The sequence below is a fragment of the Henckelia pumila genome, chromosome 3 (assembly GCF_033568475.1).
Source record: "Henckelia pumila isolate YLH828 chromosome 3, ASM3356847v2, whole genome shotgun sequence".
NCBI lineage: Eukaryota > Viridiplantae > Streptophyta > Magnoliopsida > Lamiales > Gesneriaceae > Henckelia > Henckelia pumila.
The window spans coordinates 62,066,897-62,088,542 of NC_133122.1; the positions used below are offsets into that span (position 1 = coordinate 62,066,897).

Here is a 21,646-nt window from a genome sequence, read left to right on the forward strand (position 1 = left end):
AATCAACATGGTTCAGCATAACTAATTCAATGGAACTGCCACAGCTGATCCTCACTTACACTTGCGCACTTTTTTAGAGATTATTGATACTGTAAAAATAAATGGTGTTTCTGAGGATATAATATGCTTACGTTTGTTTCCTTTTTCTCTCAGGTACAAGGCACGAAGTTGGCTACAGTCATTGCCGCTAGGAAGCGTAACAACATGGGAGGGCATGGCTGTGAAATTTTTAGAGAAGTTCTTTCCACCATCTAAGGCAACCCAGCTGAAGATTGAGATCAGTACCTTTCAACAGCATGATTCAGAACAACTATACGAGGCATGGGAAAGGTACAAAGATTTGTTAAGGCGTTGTCCTAATCATAATTTTGCAGATTGGGAAGAAATAGAGTTTTCTGCAATGGACTAAATACGCCTACAAGAATGTCTGTGGACTCTGCTACTGGAGGTACCATATTTGCCAAAGATCCCATTCAGGCTTATGATATGCTGGAACAGATGACTATCAATAGTTATCAATGGCCGTCTGATTGTATGGGAGTCAAGAAGGGAGTGTACAGTGTGGATCCTCTCACATCCATCACTGCACAGCTGTCTGCGTTGAGTACACAAGTTGCTTCTCTGAATAAGGTGAATATTGCAGAACCTGCAGGTGTGTTGGTTGTCATAGAAGAATCTCATCCACCTGAGGAAGCTCAATATATCAATCTCAGAGGCTATGGAAATTATCGAGGTAACCCTCCACCCAATACTTATTGTAGTGACCCTTACCTGGATTACCTACTAAACAGAACTTAAGCATGCAATTAACTTAATTAAACGGATATCAGAATAAAACTGCGGAAACCAAAATAGTAATACAATCCCAAGAAAATGAATCTGTAAATATCCAAAAATATTATACAACCAGATCGAACAGCTGTATCAATCCAAATAACAACAGAATAAAACCTAGACGAAGCTCTAGCTGGCCAACCACTGCCTAGCCCCTCTTGGATCCACCCGCCTCATCCAATCGCAAACCTGCCCCATGGAATAGGGTGTCCAGAAACACAGAGTATGAGACGTGAGCATAAAACGCTCAGCACGAGAGTATGAGTATACAAGCATGCAAAGTGAACTCCCTAAAAACTCGAGGTCAAGGATCAGATAACAGAGACAGACTGGGCCCTGGTATGTAGCACGCTGTGCCGTCGCTTCAGGAGGTGGCTCCCATACCATAATACCAGTGGATTTACCGGACCCAAAGCCATGGAAGTCCATCCACTAACAGGATAAGGTACAACCCTACTAATAGACATCTCGAAGGAGATAGCTCAGTATGCAAATGAATGCAGCATAAATCAATGACATATAAACCATACAGTCACATAATACATGCATACTCAGTCAGGATATCTCGAGCTGTACTTTCGTACCTCAAATCAGTGCAAGCTCTACGAAATCTAGGTCCATGCCTATAGTCTGCTCTACACTGCTAAATGATACTAGTATCATTATAGCGCTCTAAAAGCCTTAACTAAGCTAAAGCATACTCCTAAATATTTTTAGGAAGCAAAAGCTATACCTTCGTCCGTCGTTAGCCCTTTGATGTCGATGCCTCCAGAACTTGGGCACAACTCCGCTACGACTATCGAACGTCTCGCTAACCCCCGGGTCAAGCCTATGAAGACTAGAACTACTCAAATATGCCTGGAATAGAGAGGGATTCTCGGAATTGGCAAATGAAAGTGAAGCCTCAGCCTTCTATTTATAGACATCGATCAGAACCTCCGATCCTCGATCGGAACGTCCGATCCTGCCATCGGAGCTTCCGAACATCGTTATCTGCCACGTGTCAAAATATCACTGGTTGACTTCGGATAGGGGTGATCGAAGCTTCCGATCCTGCCACACGTCATGCCTGACGTAATACCATCGGAGCTTTCGATCCTGCATCGGAGCTTCCGATCTCGATCGGAACATCCGATCCTGCATCGGAGCTTCCGATCCGTCCTGTACCCAATCTATTTAATTAGCGTTGATTAATCCCTTAATCACTGATTTTGGTTACGGGCTACTACATTCTCCCCCACTTAAGATATTTCGTCCTCGAAATCAGATCTTAAGTACCGAATGTAATACAGAAATCAGAAACATTCTTTATTCTAATCAAATATTTACAGAGTTTGCAACTGAATACAACTTAAGAATGAAATCAAAACTGAAAGAGTTGATGTCCCGTTAGCCAACTTGTGGCTAAGGGCTCTGAGAGTCTCTTTTTGTAAACAATCTTTGTTTAATATAATATACGTTCTTTAAATGGCGTTCACTTTATCTTATTATTATATAATGATATACTGTTGCTATTTTGATAAAGATCTTGAATATAATAAAGTAAGATGAGATAGTGAATATAGAGAGATCACTGTCATGAAACACATCTTATGTTCACTGTATATTCTAAACAGTTCCTAGTCAATTGAGCCGTCCACAAATAAGGATAAGGATCGCTCGAGATTGAGACTAGCATTTGCGATGCCAAGTACCACGTTTCATTGGTATGGAACATAGAGATGTTCGAAGCATGCAAATGGATATTCATATGATGAATGATCGAACTACCCTATTCGGACTTTCCAAGTAGTTATCACTTATCGAGTGGATATAGTCCACGGTTTTGGTTGTACACCATTAGTCCTTATTACTTGAAACATCATTGAGACTCTATATGCTAGTACTGTGCTTTGACTCGTTTACCGACTCTATTAGGGTCATCAGGTATAGGGATTGGGTACAGTTACGACACATATAGGAGTCGATGCTTTGTTGTCAAGGATTCACCGCACACTTGCGAGTGTGGATATCCTATGCAATCTGAGCAGATATTAGTATGACGAATCTCTGGCCAGAGTACATGATGTGTTTTAGGTTACTTGGTTTTCTAGTAGCACATGCGATGTCACTATTTGATCTTCAAGATGAATTGCATAGTTATCGAATCTAGAACGACTCTCGATTTACCAATGGTTGTTGATTCGATCGGGATATATGGATGAAGGGACCGTACTGTACGCTAACCAAAATCTATTGGTTCTTGCAGACACTATCAGTGATACCTAGGGAATCATGGGGCGATGTTGCTAGGCGCTCTTACCATGATTCGTTGGGTAAGTCGAAAATTGTTGTTCCGAGCCATAAGGAGTTGTGAGCCCACGGCTAGCTGTATCCCTGAACCATTGAGGGTCACACAAGTAATGGATTTCTAATCCCCGTTGAGATAATTAAATTTAAAGAGTTAAATTTAGTGAATAAAGAAGTGGGACTAGTGATGGACATTTTTGGAAATCATTGAATTTGGATTCAGAAAATTTATCTTGACTTTAAAAGATGCAGAAATGGTTTCTGTGCACATTGGTGAAATTGGTTTATCAATCTGAGTCACGATGAATTTTATATTAATTTCTGAACATGCGGGCTTTGCTTGTCAGGCTTGAACTTATTACTAATGGGCCCTAAGCTGTTAGCAGCCCACATTATAAATAAGTTATTTCAGTGCAGAAATTACACGTAACAAGGCAAAAAAAATTCGAAACCCTAGAGCTCTCTCTCTAGAGAATTCGGCCGCCCCCCTCCTCTATTGTGTTTGAGAATTTCAGTCTGCAAATTTCGAATTTGCAGTCTAAATTAGCAGATCAAATCTGTTATTTCTTTTCGTAGAAACTTCTGATAGACTTTCTAGTGCAGTCTATCAGATGGATTAAACTTTTGTTCGTGGACCTGATTGAAGAATTTTTCGTTCATCAGTTCCTGGGATATACAACAAGAGCAGATTAATCTGTTGGTGTCCATAATCTCGCTTCGAGATTTTAAGGTAAAATTTATATTGTTTAAATTTTATGTTATCAATTTTAATCGTAGGAATTTGATACCCATGATATGAAATCGTTCCATATAAAATTTTAAAACTTCCGCTGCACCGGGTATCACTTTCTTTTTCGATCCGGAGAACGACCGTGTTCCAACAAAAACAACTCAGGATGGTCTTCACGCATCCTGTCCTCAAGCTCCCAAGTAGCTTCTTCAGTGCCTCGGCGCTGCCACTGAACTAAAACCAAAAGAATGACTTTGTTCCGCAAAACCTTATCCTTATGATCCAGGATACGAATAGGTTTCTCAACATTGGTCAAATCCTTGCTCACCTAAACCTCAGACCGCTGCAGAATATGAGACTCATCTGCCACATATCGTCGCAATAGAGATACGTGGAACACGTCGTGAATATTGGAAAGATGCGGTGGCAAAGCTAGTCGATAAGCCAAATCGCTAATGCTCTCCAAGATCTCAAACGGACCGATAAACCTGAGAGACAACTTGCCCTTAAGGCCAAATCTGAGAATTTTGCGGAAAGGTGATACTCTTAGAAACACTTTCTCCCCGACATCGAACTGCAAAGGCCTACGCTTGGTGTTAGCATAGCTGACCTAACGATCCTGTGTAGTCTTAATCCGTTTCTTGATCTGATCAATAGTGTTTACCGCCTGCTGGATAAACTCCGGTCCCTCAGCCTGTCTCTCCCCCACTTCTTCCCAGAAGAGTGGAGTACGACAACGTCGTCCGTACAATGCCTCAAAAGGTGCCATCCCAATACTAGTATGATAGTTGTTGTTGTACGCGAACTTGATCAATGGCAAATGATCCTGCCAGGCTGAACCAAAATCCATGACGCACGCTCTAATCATATCCTCCAAAGTACGGATAGTGCGCTCTGACTGACCATCAGTCTCCGAATGATAGGCAGTACTCAAACTGAGAGTAGTACCCATCGCACGCTGAATACTCCCCCAGAATCTAGAAGTAAACCTGGGGTCCCAATCGCTGACAATGCTCACAGGCACTCCATGAAGTCGAACGATCTTCTGAATGTACAACCGAGCCATACGATCTACATTGTACTCCCGGCTATAGGCAATGAAATGCGCTGACTTGGTGAGTCGGTCCACCACCACCCAGATAGCATCACAGTTCCTCGGGGATACCGGCAAATGGGTCACAAAGTCCATTGTGATAAACTCCCATTTCCATTCAGGAATAGGCAGACTGTGAAGCAATCCTCCAGGTCGTCGGTGCTCTGCCTTGACCTGTTGACACACCAAACATCTCGAAACAAACTGATAAACAATGCATTTCATTCCCTTCCACCAGAAATGAGTACGTAGATCCTTCTACATCTTGTTGCTCCCAGGATGAATACTCAACTTAGTGCGATGCGCCTGAGACAAAATCTCCTCTCGCAACTCTACATCCTGCGGAATCACAAGCCTACCAGAAAGCCATCTGACTGATAATGAAATCCAGATGAGCTACCCTCATTAGCTAGATGAGCTAAACGCTGGGTCTTCGAATCAGACATCTGAGCATCTCGAATCCGCGAATACAACGCTGGCTCAAATAATATCGCAAACATCTGGATACTCTGCATACCTTTCTTATGCTTGAAAGTATATCCTGAAGTACAACAGTCACGGATCGCACTAAACATCGAACAAGTCTGAAGTGCGGATAGTCGCATCTTGCGAATCAAAGCATCCGCAGTGAGATTAGCAGCTCCCGAATGGTACTTAATCTCGCAATCATAGTCCTTAAGCAAATCCATCCAATGTCTCTGCCTCATGTTCAACTCCGTCTGAGTGAACAAATACTTGAGACTCTTATGGTTGGTGAAGATCTCAAATTTCTCGCCATACAGATAATGACGCCAGATCTTCAAAGCAAACATAATGGCTGCCAATTCCAAATCATGGACTGGGTATTTGTCCTCGTGAAGCTTCAGCTGTCTAGAAGCGTATGCGATCACATGCCCATTCTGAGTCAGTACACAACCTAACCCCTGAAGAGAAGCATCAGTGTACACCACATACCCTCCAGATCCTGACGGTAATGCCAACACTAGCGCAGAAGTCAACCGCCGTCGAAGTTCACAGAAGTTCTCCTCACACTCGGAGGACCACTCGAAATCCACACCCTTGCGGGTAAGCTGCGTCAAAGGTCGATCTAACTGAGAGAAGTTCAGAATGAAGCGACGATAATATCCTGCTAGACCCAGAAAACTACGGATCTCAGCAACTGTCGTCGGACGCGACCAATTAAGCACCGCCTCAATCTTGCTTGGATCAACAGAAATCCTCTCCCTGGATATGATATGGCCAAGAAAGACCACTCGATCCATCCAGAACTCACACTTGCTCAGCTTGGCGTATAACTGCTCATCTCAAAGAGTCTGCAGTACCAACCGCAAGTGAGAAACATGCTCTTCTGTATTACGCGAATACACCAAGATGTCGTCAATGAAGACCACGACAAACTTGTCCAAATACTTCCTGAAGACACGGTTCATCAGGTCCATGAATATAGCCGGCGCATTAGTCAAACCAAATGGCATCACTAGAAAACTCATAATGCCCATAGCGAGTACGGAATGCAGTCTTGGCTACGTCCTGATCTCGGACTCTCAACTGATGATACCCAGATCTCAAGTCAATCTTGGAGTAAACTGAAGTGCCCTGCAGCTGATCAAACAAGTCATCAATACGAGGCAAAGGATACTTGTTCTTCACAGTAACTCGATTCAGCTGCCGATAGTCAATGCACAGCCGCATAGACCCATCCTTCTTCTTCATAAAGAGAACAGGAGCTCCCCAAGGAGATACACTAGGACGAATGTATCCATTGTCCAAAATATACTGTAGCTGATTCTTCAACTCATGCATCTCTGACGGAGCCAGACGATACGGTGCTCGAGAAATAGGCGAAGTACCCGGCATCAACTCTATGCCAAACTCGACTTCCCTAGCAGGAGGAAAACCCGGAATCTCATCTGGAAATACATCTGGGAATTCATCCACAACTGGAATACTCTTTATCCCAACGCTCTTAGCGGACAAATCAACTGTATAGATAAGGTAGTCTTTCCCGCCAGACTCTAGAGTTCGACAGGCTCTCAAAGCTGATACCAAAGGCATCGGTGGTCGTGCTCCCTCTCCATAGAAAAACCAGCTATCACTCTCCTCCGGATGAAAGCGTACTAATCTCTGGTAGCATTCCACTGAAGCTCGATAGGTAGTCAACATATCTATTCCCAGAATGCAATCAAAGTCGTCCATCGCAAAAATCATGAGATTCGCTAACAGAATGTTCCCCTCGAACTCTAAAGGGCAACCCATCACTAGATGCTTAGCCAAAGCATATTGGCCCGTCGAAGTAGAAACAGATATCATTACATCTAGTGCAATGCATGGTAACTTATGTCTCTTAACAAAACGTGCAAAAATGAAGGAATGAGATGCACCAGTGTCAATAAGTACAAGAGCAGGTATACCATAAAGCAAAAATGTACCTGCGATGACTTTCTCATTCTCCTCCACTTCTTGATCATGTCTCAGGGCAAACACCTGGCCAGAAGCTCGTGGCCTCAAATGAGAAATCCCAGTAGGCTGTCCCTGCGACCTCTGCTGAACGGTGGCTTGAGAACCAGATCCTGAACCAGAACCAGAACCGCCTCCCCCAGATAGTGGACAATCCCTCCGGATATGACCAGTCTCTCCACAACGGAAACAAGCTCCAGAAGCTCTATGGCAACGGTCGGTTGGATGGTTCTTCCCACAGTGATTACACTTGTCCTTCTTACCAAAACGGACAACACCAGCAGAGCCAGAGGAAGAAGAAGTAGATCCAGACTTCTTGAAATATTGGGCACGGGGACCCAAAGAACTAGCAGGTCTTGACTGATAGAAAGACCTATTCCGTCGAATGCTGTCCTCCGCGTGGTGACAACGGCTCACCAAACCCTCGTAGGATATGTCGTCACCAACCGCCACACGGTCATGGATCTCAGGGTTAAGGCCCTGAAGGAACAGATTATACTTCATCTCGGAGCTGTCGGCAATCTTGGGGCAATAGGATAGCAGATCAAAGAACTTCTGCTGATACTCATCAATAATCATGGCTCCCTGTCGCAGACTCAGTAGCTCGCCCGCCTTCGACTGACGGAGTGCAGGAGGAAAATACAGCTTCTGAAAAGCTGTGCGGAACTCGGCCCAGGTGGCCACTCCTCTCGCCGCAACAAAAGGTGCAAAAGTAAACCTCCACCACCTGCGCGCACGTCCATCCAGAAGATAACCAAGGGTCTCCATCTTCTGCTCCTCAGTGCATTGAAAAGTCTAAAAAGTCATCTTCATGCGGTCCAACCAGTTCTCCGCATCCTCCGGAGACTCACCTCCAACCAAGGGCTTAGGCCCCATCTGCAAGAATTGACGTACACTGAAATGGTCCTCATCTCGATGACGATTGCGGCGTTCCCGACGAGGCTCCTGGTCGGCATCACCCCAACGCCCATCAATACTGCCATGAGAACTCTGGTCATCACGATCTGCCATCTACAAAATTAACCTAACGGTTATCTTATGTAGAATCTAATTCCCAAGAATACTTTGCATGATCTGATACCATAAATGTAGTGACCCTTACCTGGATCACCTACTAAACAGAACTTAGGCATGCAATTAACTTAATTAAATGGATATCAGAATAAAACTGCGGAAACCAAAACATTAATACAATCCCAAGAAAAGGAATCTGTAAATATCTAAAAATATTATACAACCAGATCGAACAGCTGTATCAATCCAAATAACAACAGAATAAAACCTAGGCGAATCTCCAGCTGGCCAACCACTGCCTAGCCCCTCTTGGATCCACCCGCCTCATCCAATCGCAAATCTGCCCCATGGAATAGGGTATCCAGAAACACAGAGTACGAGACGTGAGCATAAAATGCTCAGCACGAGAGTATGAGTATACATGCATGCAAAGTGAACTCCCTAAAAACTCGAGGTCAAGGATCAGATAACAGAGACAGACCGAGCCCTGGTATGTAGCACGTTGTGCCATCGCTTCAGGAGGTGGCTTCCCATACCATAATACCAGTGGATTTACCGGACCCAAAGCCATGGAAGTCCATCCACTAACAGGATAGGGTACAACCCTACTAATAGACATCTCGAAGGAGATAGCTCAGTATGCAAATGAATGCAGCATAAATCAATGACATATAAACCATGCAGTCACATAATACATGCATACTCAGTCAGGATATCTCGAACAGTACTTTCGTACCTCAAATCAGTGCAAGCTCTACCAACTCTAGGTCCACGCCTATAGTCTGCTCTACACTGCCAAATGATACTACTATCATTATAGCGCTCTAAAAGCCTTAACTAAGCTAAAGCATACTCCTAAATATTTTTAGGAAGCAAAAGCTATACCTTTGTCCGTCGTTAGCCCTTTGATGTCGATGCCTCCAGAACTTGGGCACAACTCCGCTACGACTATCGAACGCCTCGCTAACCCCCGGGTCAAGCCTATGAAGACTAGAACTACTCAAATATGCCTGGAATAGAGAGGGATTCTCGGAATTGGCAAATGAAAGTGAAGCCTCGGCCTTCTATTTATAGACATCGATCGGAACTTCCGATCTCCGATCGGAACTGAAAGAGTGGGTGCCTAGTGAGCCAACTTGTGGCTATGGGCTTTGATGACTCTTTGTATAAACAATCTTTTGTTTAATATTATTTACACTTTTATTAATGGCAATGACTTTATCTTTATTTATATTGTTATATTGTGATATACTTTTGTTGTTTTGATAAAGACCTTGAATGTACTATAGTGTATGTAAGATGTGGTAGAACATGGAGATGTCTATCATGAAACATATCTTATAGTCACTGTATATTCTAAAACCGTTCCTAGTCGATTGAGCCGTCCGATAATAAGGATAAGGATCGCTCGAGTTTGAGACTAGCATTTGCGATGCAGAGTACCCTGTTTCATTGGTAGGGAACATGGAGATGTTCGAAGCATGCAAATGGATATTCATATGATGAATAATCGAACTACCCTATCCGGACTTTCCAAGTGGTTATCACTTATCGAGTGGATGAAGTCCGCGGTTTTGGTTGTACACCATTAGTCCTTACTACTTGAAACATCATGGAGACTCTATATGCTAGTACTGTGCTTTGACTCGTTTACCGACTCTGAGGGGGTCATCAGGTGTCGAGATTGGTTACAGTTACAACACATATAGGAGTCGATGCATTGTTGTCAAGGATTCACCACATACTTGCGAGTGTGGATATCCTATGCGATCTGAGGAGATATTAGTGTGACGAATCTCTGGCCAGAGTACTTGATGTGATTTAAGAAATGGTTTCTTAGTAGCACATGCGATGTCACTAATTTGATCTTCAAGATGTATTGCATAGTTATCGAATCTTGAGCGACTCTCGATATACCAATGGTTGTTGATTCGATCGGGATATTTGGATGAAGGGACCGTACTGTACGCTAACCAAAATCTACTGGTTCTTGTAGGCACTATCAGTGATACCTAGGGAATCATGGGGCGATGTTGCTAGGCGCTTTACCATGATTCGTTGGGCAAGTCGGAAAGTGTTGTTCCGAGTCACAAGGAGTTGTGAGCCCACGGCTAGCTGTATCCCTGAACCATTGAGGGTCACACAGTGTAATGGAGTTTTAATCCCCGTTGAGATAGTTAAATTTAAAGAGTTAAATTTAATGAACAAAGAAGTTGGACTTCTTAAATAAGAGTAAGGGAGTAGGATTTCCTAAAATGACATAGGGATGGACATTTTTGGAAACCACTGAATTCGGATTCAGGAAAATTTATCTTGACCTTAAAATGTGCAGAAATGGTTTCTGTGCACATTGGTAAAATCGGTTTATCAATCGGAGTCACGATGAATTTTATATTAATTTCTGAACATGCGGGCTTTGCTTGTCGGGCCTCAACTTATGACTAATGGGCCCTAAGCTGTTAGTGGCCAGCATTATAAATAAGTTATTGCAGTACAGAAATTAAAAACAACTGGTCATAATTTTGAGAGACAAAAATCGAAACCCTAGCCTCCTCTCTCAAGCTTGGCCGTCGCCCCCCTCCCTCTCTGTCTGAGAAATTCCGGTCTGTGATTTTGAATTGCAGTCTGGAATAGCGAATCAAATTCGTTTATTCTCTTCGCAGAAAACTTCTGATAGATTTTCTAGTGCAATCTATCAGAGGGATTAAACCTCCATTCGTGGACCTGATTGAAGGAGTTCATCAGTTCCAGGGAGAGACAACAAGAGCAGAGAAATCTGTTGGAGTCCAATAATCTCGCTTCGAGATTGAAGGTAAAATTTAATAATTGTTATTTAATTTTACACACACAAATAATTTAATCGTTAAGGTTGATACCCACACTATGGAATTGTTCCATATTAAAATTTTTAAACTTCCGCTGCATCGGGTATCAATCGTGATTGATCTGAGAGCTGCGTTTTCAACAGTGGTATCAGAGCCAGGTTGCTCAGATCAAACGATTAAATTAATCGATTGTACAAAAATTTTTGAGTCTCGGTTTTTGAAACAAAATAAATATTTTTAAATAAAAAAAAAATTTTTCCGGGGCAAAACCCGGGCAGCGATTGGATCGCTGCCCGGTGGGGCAGCAATTGTTGCTGCCCCGGGCGGCGCACGGCGCCGCCAGGGCAGCGCTCGGCGCCACCCAGGGGCGGCGCCAGGCGCCGCCAGGGCAGCGAATGTCGCTGCCCTAATGGGGCAGCCGGGCTGCCCCGGCCCGCGCCCACGAGTGCGGGCCGGCCCGGGAGTGTCCCGGGCGGCCCGCGGGAAAAAATTATTTTTTTTATTTAAATTAATTTTAATGTGTTAAAATTTTATTTTTGGTCCGGTCAAAAATTGTTTTTGATTGGTTCACGAGGCATCGGATCGAATTGTTCGAGTCCGAAAATTTTAAAATTGATTTTTGGATAAATTTGAATTTTTGAAAATTTTAATAATGTATCCTTAAATTGAATTTTGAAATCAATTATTTTTGGTACAATTGATGATAAGATTTGATCTTATTGATATATTAAGTAAAATATGATTTTATCTATAAAATTGGATTTTGTAGATAAAATATGATTTTATTTGATAAAGAGATAAAATATGATTTTATATGTAAAATAAGATTTTATATATAAAATATGATTTTATCCTGTTTAAATTTGAATTGCCACTGCATGTTATCCAATAAATTAATTTTGAATTAAATGTTATTGGATAAGGATGATCGATTGCCATGACCAATTTTGTAGGTGTATGTTAGGAATTTACATTTTGTTTTTATTGTTGTTGGTTTTATTAATGGGCCTGGTTTATGGCCCAGTATGAATGTCATATGTAATAAAAGTGGGCCTGGTTTATGGCCCGTTCCCACCCCCTAAAAATGTATCCCCTACTTGTCATTGTTATTTAATGTAAATACATTAGATTTAGTGGGAGATCAAGATTTGAAGATGGTGGGCCCAGCAGACAATAAAGACAGAAGAAATGTAAATTGGAAGCAAATGTAATAGGATTGCATTGCATACTGCATATAACCTAGGATTGGACTAAGACTCGTGATTGGCAACCACGGGTCAATTAGAAATGGAATCGATCATCCTATATAATATATGATATTATGATTGTATGCATGTTTTAGACATAATTGCGTGAATCCGGCAAGCATGCAATATTTAAAAATTGATGAGACAAATTTTTATAATTAAAAATCCCTCATTTTAAATATGATTTAAAATTGATATCAAGATAAATAAAGGAAATTTAAATTTGTTTAAATGTTCCTACCTTCCATCAACGGTCAATGTATGTGATGCTACCCGCGGATACGGTCCGGCTCATATTATTGGGGGGCCCGTCCGTCGGAAAGTTGTACATTGGATCGACACATGTTGTAAGTTGGGTGGAACTCCCATGGGATCGGCTCATATTATTGGGGGATCCACATGGCGACCGTCCATCACAACTTAATATTGATGGGTCATCTTGACATGTCACTATAAACGGCGTCATATTATTGGGCCCTTATTGGACATGAGGTAAACACATGGGGGTTGCTTTGGAAGCAATCGGGCTCTACCTTTTGAGAATTATGGTTGGCTGATATTATTCGGGATCATAAGTTTTTCAATTGGACTTCATGTTCTCACTAAGGAAAAAGTTTCCCGTTTTCACTAGAGGGTAGTGAAATCGTTAAAATAGTGGGAGTGAGATTCATAAAATTAAATTCGCCTATTTTATGTCTTAGTAAATTACTTAAACAATCATTGATATATGTCTGTTTTTCTTTTCAGTATTTCATACGATGAATTCGCGTAATCCTTTATTCTCGATCCTCGAACAAAACAAGTTAACTGGCGCAAACTATACGAAATGGTTCCGGAAGTTGAAGATTGTCTTGACTTCGGAGAAGATGCTCTACGTGTTAGAGAAATCACCTCCGAAGGAAGCACCAGCTGACGTAAGTCCGGAGGAATTGGCCAAACTTGATGCATGGTGGGACCATGACATCAAGACCAAATGCTATATGCAAGCCTCGATGTCTGATGAACTCCAGAGGCGATTTGAGGACACCGTGAATGCTGCTGACATTCACGCTCAACTCAAGGAACTTTTTGGGGCTCAGTCGAGGGCTGAAAGGTTCGCTACTGTTAAGGAGCTGATGACGTGTCGCATGCGTGAAGGGACTTCGGTCCGTGATCATGGGGTACGAGTGATTTGGCTCATACAGAAGTTGGCAACCCTTGATTTGGTGTTGGAGCATGAACTCAACGTGGATTTACTGCTTCTGTCTCTTCCTTATTCTTTTGACGGATTTGTGGTAAATTTCAATATGAACAAGATAGAGGCCACCCTTGAAGAGATGGTCAATATGCTTGTAACATATGAATCCACATTAAAGAAGGATAAGTCTGTTTTCTTGGTGGGCTCCTCATCTTCTGCTAAGAAGGGGCCAAGTATGAAGGGTAAGAAACGTTCTGCCCCACCTAAGAAAGTCGAGCCAGAGAAGAAGCACAAGACAAAGGCTTCAAACATTGGTAAATCCAAGGATGTTTGTCATTACTGTAAGAAGCCCGGTCATTGGAAGTGCAACTGCAAGGAATATCTAGAGCAGTTGGGAACTGCGAAGGGTATGTTCTATATTGAAATAAACATTTCACTTAACACTACTTCTTGGGTATTGGATACCGGATGTGGATCTCACATTTGCAATGATTTGCAGGTGATGACAAGAAGTCGCAGGCTTAGAATGGGTGAGACCCAGCTGAGGCTCGGGAATGGTTCCAGAGTTGAAGCTACAGCCATTGGAGATGTTTGTTTAATTTTGCAGAACGGTTTTAAGTTATTTTTAAGAGATGTTTTATTTGTTCCGGATTTAATTAAAAACATTATTTCTGTTTCTATGCTAGATAGAGATGGTTATTCTTGCAATTTTGTGAATGGGATTTGCAATATTTACAAGAATGAATGTTTGATTGGAAATGGACAACTTGAAAACGATCTATACAACTTAAAACTAAAAGACGTTCCAATAAATTATGTTGATAAACCGGCGACAACAAACAAAAGGAAAATCGATAGTCAAAACCCGGCAAACCTTTGGCACGCTAGACTGGGTCATATTTCCTCAAGGAGGATGAACAAGCTAGTGGGAGAGGGCATGTTTGATATGTCTGATATTAACTCTCTACCTACTTGTGAATCCTGCCTAAAAGGAAAAATGACTAAATCTCCTTTTAAGGGAAAACCTGAGCGTAGTCAAAATCTGTTGGATTTGATCCATACAGATGTTTGTGGACCATTTAGAGTTGGGACTCAATATGGCCACACCTACTTCATTACCTTTACTGATGATTATTCAAGGTATGGGTATTTATATTTAATGAAATATAAGTCTGAAGCATTTGAAAAGTTCAAAGAATTCAAGGCTGAAGTAGAAAACAAGTTAGGTAAAAGTATTAAAGCACTTCGATCGGATCGAGGTGGAGAATACTTGAGTACCGAGTTTTTGGACTATCTGAAAGAGAATGGGATTCTCTCTCAGTGGACTCCTCCTATGACACCACAGCTTAATGGTGTATCGGAGCGTCGTAATCGAACTTTGTTGGACATGGTTCGATCTATGATGAGCTTCACTGAGCTTCCACCTTCGTTTTGGGGCTATGCGCTTGAAACGGCGGTATTGTTGTTGAACAACGTCCACACTAAAGCAGTGGACAAGACACCATACGAGTTATGGAATGGCAAAGCTCCTAAGTATTCGTACTTGAGGATTTGGGGATGTCCTGCTTACGTGAAGCGGACAGTGGGAGATAAGTTGGATAGTCGATCCAGCTTATGTTATTTTGTGGGGTATCCGAAGAATTCAATCGGATATTATTTCTATTATCCTGCTGAAACAAAGGTGTTTGTTTCAAGGAATGCCACCTTCTTGGAGAAGGAGTTCTTATTGGATAAGAAAGGCGAGATGATGGAACTCGAAGAAATTCGAGAAGAACCCGAAATACAAAATAACAATCTCACACCTCAGGAACCATTGCTGGACACACCTGCACCTAAAAGATCCGAGAGGACTTCTAGACCTCCTGTTCGATATGGTCTTCTTCTTGAAGGGGATCAAGATGAACCCGACATTGGATGTGATCCAAGAAACTTCAAGGAAGCAATTTCTGATGCGGATTCAAATTTATGGCTTGAAGCTATGCAGTCAAAATTGGATTCGATGCATACAAATCAAGTCTGGTCTTTAGTAGATCCTCCCGATGGAATTGTTCCAATAGGGTGTAAATGGATCTACAAGAGAAAGCTTGGGCCTGATGGTAAGGTATTGACCTACAAGGCGCGATTGGTGGCGAAAGGTTATACTCAAAGGCAAGGAGTTGACTATGATGAAACCTTTTCACCAGTTGCAATGTTCAAGTCCATAAGAATCCTTATTGCCATAGCTGCATGGTATGACTATGAGATATGGCAAATGGATGTGAAGACTGCTTTTCTTAATGGAGACATTAAGGAAGAAATCTATATGAAGCAGCCTGAGGGGTTCACATCCATGGGAAGCGAGCATAAGGTATGCAAGCTTCAGAGATCAATATATGGTCTAAAACAAGCATCAAGAAGTTGGAACCAGAAATTTGATGAAACAATAAAAGATTTTGGTTTCATCAAGAACCCGGAGGAACCATGCGTGTACAAGAAAGTAGTTAAGGATGCTGTGACATTCTTAGTACTTTATGTTGATGACATCCTACTCATTGGGAATGACGTAGGGATGTTGCAGTCAACAAAGATATGGTTATCAGGTAGATTCTCGATGAAGGATTTGGGTGAGGCATCCTACATTCTTGGGATACAGATCTATAGAGATAGATCTAAGAGAATGATAGGACTCACTCAATCAACCTACATCGACACCATATTGAAACGGTTTTCAATGGATGGGTCCAAGAGAGGACATCTACCCATGTGTCATGGAGTTTCTCTATCCAAGTCTATGTGTCCCAAGACTGATGAAGAGATAGAGAATATGACACATGTACCATATGCGTCAGCTATAGGTAGTATCATGTATGGGATGATATCTACCAGACCGGATATAGCATTTGCTCTGAGTGTCACGAGCAGATATCAGGCTAATCCTGGTCAAATGCATTGGAAAGCCGTGAAGGACATTCTTAAGTACTTACGAAGGACTAAGAATATGTTCATGGTATATGGAGGACGAGATCTGAAATTGGAAGGCTATACCGACTCTAGCTTCCAAAGTGACGTGGATGACTCGAAGTCAACCTCTGGATTTGTATTCATGCTCAATGGCGGTGCTGTCTCTTGGAAGAGTTCCAAGCAGGACACCACAGCGGATTCCACCACTGAGGCTGAATACATTGCAGCATCAGCTGCTGCTAAAGAGGCCGTTTGGATGAGGAAGTTCGTCCAAGAGTTGGGCGTCATTCCTGAATTTGTTGGTCCAGTCCCGGTGTACTGTGACAACACGGGTGCCGTTGCTCAAGCAAAGGAACCAAGGTCTCATCAAAGATCCAAACACGTACTGAGGAAATACCACATCATCCGGGAGATTGTGGAAAGAGGAGACATCACTGTCGAACGAGTGGCCTCTGCAGACAATATCGCTGATCCACTTACTAAGCCCTTGCCAGGACCATTGTTTGACAAACATCGCGAAGCAATGGGTCTACGTAGTATGACTAGTTGGCTATAGGGCAAGTGGGAGATTGAAAGAGTGGGTGCCCAGTGAGCCAACTTGTGGCTATGGGCTTTGATGACTCTTTGTATAAACAATCTTTTGTTTAATATTATTTACACTTTTATTAATGGCAATGACTTTATCTTTCTTCATATTGTTATATTGTGATATACTTTTGTTGTTTTGATAAAGACCTTGAATGTACTATAGTGTATGTAAGATGTGGTAGAACATGGAGATGTCTATCATGAAACATATCTTATAGTCACTGTATATTCTAAAACCGTTCCTAGTCGATTGAGCCGTCCGATAATAAGGATAAGGATCGCTCGAGTTTGAGACTAGCATTTGCGATGCAGAGTACCACGTTTCATTGGTAGGGAACATGGAGATGTTCGAAGCATGCAAATGGATATTCATATGATGAATAATCGAACTACCCTATCCGGACTTTCCAAGTAGTTATCACTTATCGAGTGGATGAAGTCCGCGGTTTTGGTTGTACACCATTAGTCCTTACTACTTAAAACATCATGGAGACTCTATATGCTAGTACTGTGCTTTGACTCGTTTACCGACTCTGAGGGGGTCATCAGGTGTCGAGATTGGGTACAGTTACAACACATATAGAAGTCGATGCATTGTTGTCAAGGATTCACCACATACTTGCGAGTGTGGATATCCTATGCGATCTGAGGAGATATTAGTGTGACGAATCTCTGGCCAGAGTACTTGATGTGATTTAAGAAATGGTTTCTTAGTAGCACATGCGATGTCACTAATTTGATCTTCAAGATGTATTGCATAGTTATCGAATCTTGAGCGACTCTCGATATACCAATGGTTGTTGATTCGATCGGGATATTTGGATGAAGGGACCGTACTGTACGCTAACCAAAATCTACTGGTTCTTGTAGGCACTATCAGTGATACCTAGGGAATCATGGGGCGATGTTGCTAGGCGCTTTACCATGATTCGTTGGGCAAGTCGGAAAGTGTTGTTCCGAGTCACAAGGAGTTTGAGCCCACGGCTAGCTGTATCCCTGAACCATTGAGGGTCACACAGTGTAATGGAGTTTTAATCCCCGTTGAGATAGTTAAATTTAAAGAGTTAAATTTAATGAACAAAGAAGTTGGACTTCTTAAATAAGAGTAAGGGAGTAGGATTTCCTAAAATGACATAGGGATGGACATTTTTGGAAACCACTGAATTCGGATTCAGGAAAATTTATCTTGACCTTAAAATGTGCAGAAATGGTTTCTGTGCACATTGGTAAAATCGGTTTATCAATCGGAGTCACGATGAATTTTATATTAATTTCTGAACATGCGGGCTTTGCTTGTCGGGCCTCAACTTATGACTAATGGGCCCTAAGCTGTTAGTGGCCAGCATTATAAATAAGTTATTGCAGTACAGAAATTAAAAACAACTGGTCATAATTTTGAGAGACAAAAATCGAAACCCTAGCCTCCTCTCTCAAGCTTGGCCGTCGCCCCCCTCCCTCTCTGTCTGAGAAATTCCGGTCTGTGATTTTGAATTGCAGTCTGGAATAGCGAATCAAATTCGTTTATTCTCTTCGCAGAAAACTTCTGATAGATTTTCTAGTGCAATCTATCAGAGGGATTAAACCTCCATTCGTGGACCTGATTGAAGGAGTTCATCAGTTCCAGGGAGAGACAACAAGAGCAGAGAAATCTGTTGGAGTCCAATAATCTCGCTTCGAGATTGAAGGTAAAATTTAATAATTGTTATTTAATTTTACACACACAAATAATTTAATCGTTAAGGTTGATACCCACACTATGGAATTGTTCCATATTAAAATTTTTAAACTTCCGCTGCACCGGGTATCAATCGTGATTGATCTGAGAGCTGCGTTTTCAACAGGAACGTCCGATCCTGCCATCGGAGCTTCCGAACATCGTTATCTGCCACATGTCAAAATATCACTGGTTGACTTCGGATAGGGGTGATCGGAGCTTCCGATCCTGCATCGGAGCTTCCAATCCGTCCGGTACCCAATCTATTTAATTAGCGTTGATTAATCCCTTAATCACTGATTTTGGTTACGGGCTACTACACTTATCATCCTGGCTTACGTAACCATGAAAACTTTTCTTATGCCAACAACAAAAATGTGTTGAGACCCCCTCCGAGATTCAATACAAATCAAAGGGAAGGGAAAGCGTCTTTGGAGGATGTTGCGTCTACATTTGTTACTGAATCTAACAAGAGGATGTTGAGGACTGAAACTCGAATGGACAACATGGAGACACACATGTGTAGTTTGGGAGCTATGATGAAATCCATGGAGACACAGATTGGACAGCTTGCACATGCGTTGAAGGATCAAAATCGAGGACAGTTTCCCAGCAATACTGAAGTGAATCCAAAAGAACAATGCAAAGCAGTTGAGTTAAGAAGTGAGAAGAAGTTAGAAGCTGAGGAGAAGAGCAGAGCAAAAGAAGTAGATGAACCAATGGTTGAAGAAATTGTGGTTGAAGAGCCCAAGAAGGAATCTGAATCTAAACCGATGTACAAGCCACAGCTTCCATACCCACATCGGTTTAAGAAGAAGGCACTTGATGAGCAGTTTTCCAAGTTTCTAGACATCTTCAAGAAGATACACATCAATATTCCATTTGCAGATGCCTTGGAACAAATGCCTAACTATGCAAAGTTCATCAAAGATGTAATGTCCAAGAAGAGGAGATTGCAAGACAATGAAGTGGTGAATTTGACAGAAGAGTGTAGCGCAATCCTGCAGAAAAAATTGCCACAAAAGCTCAAGGATTCAGGGAGTTTTACTATCCCTTTTTTCATTGGTGGTTCTAAGGTAAATAGAGCTTTATGTGATTTAGGAGCAAGTATAAATTTAATGCCTTTTTTTGTGTACAGGACCTTGGAGCTTCAAGAAGTCAGGGCGAACTACCATCACATTACAGCTGGCTGATCGGAGTATCACATATCCACGTGGTATTGTGGAGGATGTTTTGGTGAAGGTCTACAAGTTCATATTTCCAGCAGAATTCGTGATTTTGGACATGAATGAAGATGAAGAAACTCCCTTGATTTTTGGGAGACCTTTTCTAGCTACTGCACGCGCATTGATTGATGTCCACAAAGGAGAACTCAAACTTCGAGTTGGTGGTGAAGCGGTTATTTTTAATATTTATCACACCATGAGGGGACCAAACGAGGTAAGTACATGTAAAAGTATTGAAATTGTTGATTCTAATAATTCTTTTTCATGTGCAGGAATTACTGATCCACTTGAAAGATGTTTAGTGGCGGATGAGGTATTTGAGAAGGACGAGGATTGGGAGCTACATGAACAAAAATCATTCCTTGACAGCGCTCCGAAAGAAAAAAATGGTGAGTACTAAGGAATCTGAAGCATTGGAAAATAGTGCGCCAGAGGTATCCACTGAAACTCATGATCTGAAAGAATTGCCTGCGCATTTATGTTATGAATTCCTTGGTGAAAATTCTACTTGTCCTGTTATTATCTCTGCTCACCTGTCTGCTGTAGAAAAAGATAAGTTGTTGCGAGTTTTGAGAAATTTTAAAACTGCTCTAGGATGGTCAATTTTTGACATTAAGGGTATTAGTCCAACAATTTGCATGCATAAAATTTTGATGGAAGAGTCTTATACCCCTTATGTTGATCATCAGAGGCGGTTGAATCCAGCCATGAAAGAAGTAGTTAAGAAAGAAGTTTTAAAGTTGTTGAATGTGGGAGTGATTTATGTTATTTCTGACAGTAGTTGGGTATCTCCTGTTCAAGTGGTGCCTAAGAAGGGTGGGATTACTGTGGTTAAAAACGAAAATAATGAGTTAATCTCCACACGTACAGTAACTGGCTGGCGAGTTTGTATAGATTATAGGAAGTTGAATAAAGCTACTCGTAAGGATCATTTTCCACTTCCTTTCATTGATCAAATGCTTGATAGACTTGCTGGTTATTGCTATTACTGCTTCTTAGATGGTTATTCAGGTTATAATCAAATTGCTATCACACCGGAGGATCAGGAGAAGACTACTTTTACGTGTCCCTATGGCACGTTTGCTTTCAGAAGGATGCCGTTTGGATTATGTAATGCACCTGCAACTTTTCAGCGGTGTATGATGGCAATTTTTGCAGATATGGTAGAGGAAGTTATGGAAGTTTTTATGGATGACTTTTCAGTATTTGGTACCCCTTTTGATCATTGCTTGCATAATCTGTCTCTTGTTTTGCAGAGGTGCCAGGAAAAGAATTTAGTTCTTAACTGGGAGAAGTGTCACTTTATGGTTCAAGAGGGCATTGTCCTTGGACATAAAGTTTCATCCAAAGGATTAGAGGTGGATCGAGCCAAAGTGGCTGCAATTGAGAAGCTTCCACCTTTGAAGAATATCAAGGGCATCAGAAGTTTTTTAGGCCATGCAGGGTTTTATGCGTTTCATCAAGGATTTTTCTAAAATCACAAAACCCTTGTGTAATTTACTTGAAAAAGAT

The 21,646-nt window shown here is 41.8% G+C and overlaps 1 non-coding gene across 1 annotated transcript; it reads right to left on the reverse strand.

The window, feature by feature from the left end:
• Nucleotides 1-263: 263 nt before the first annotated feature.
• Nucleotides 264-369, reverse strand: LOC140893647 (small nucleolar RNA R71). The gene has a single exon (XR_012153241.1). It is a non-coding gene; the product is annotated as a small nucleolar RNA R71 (small nucleolar RNA).
• Nucleotides 370-21,646: the final 21,277 nt, after the last annotated feature.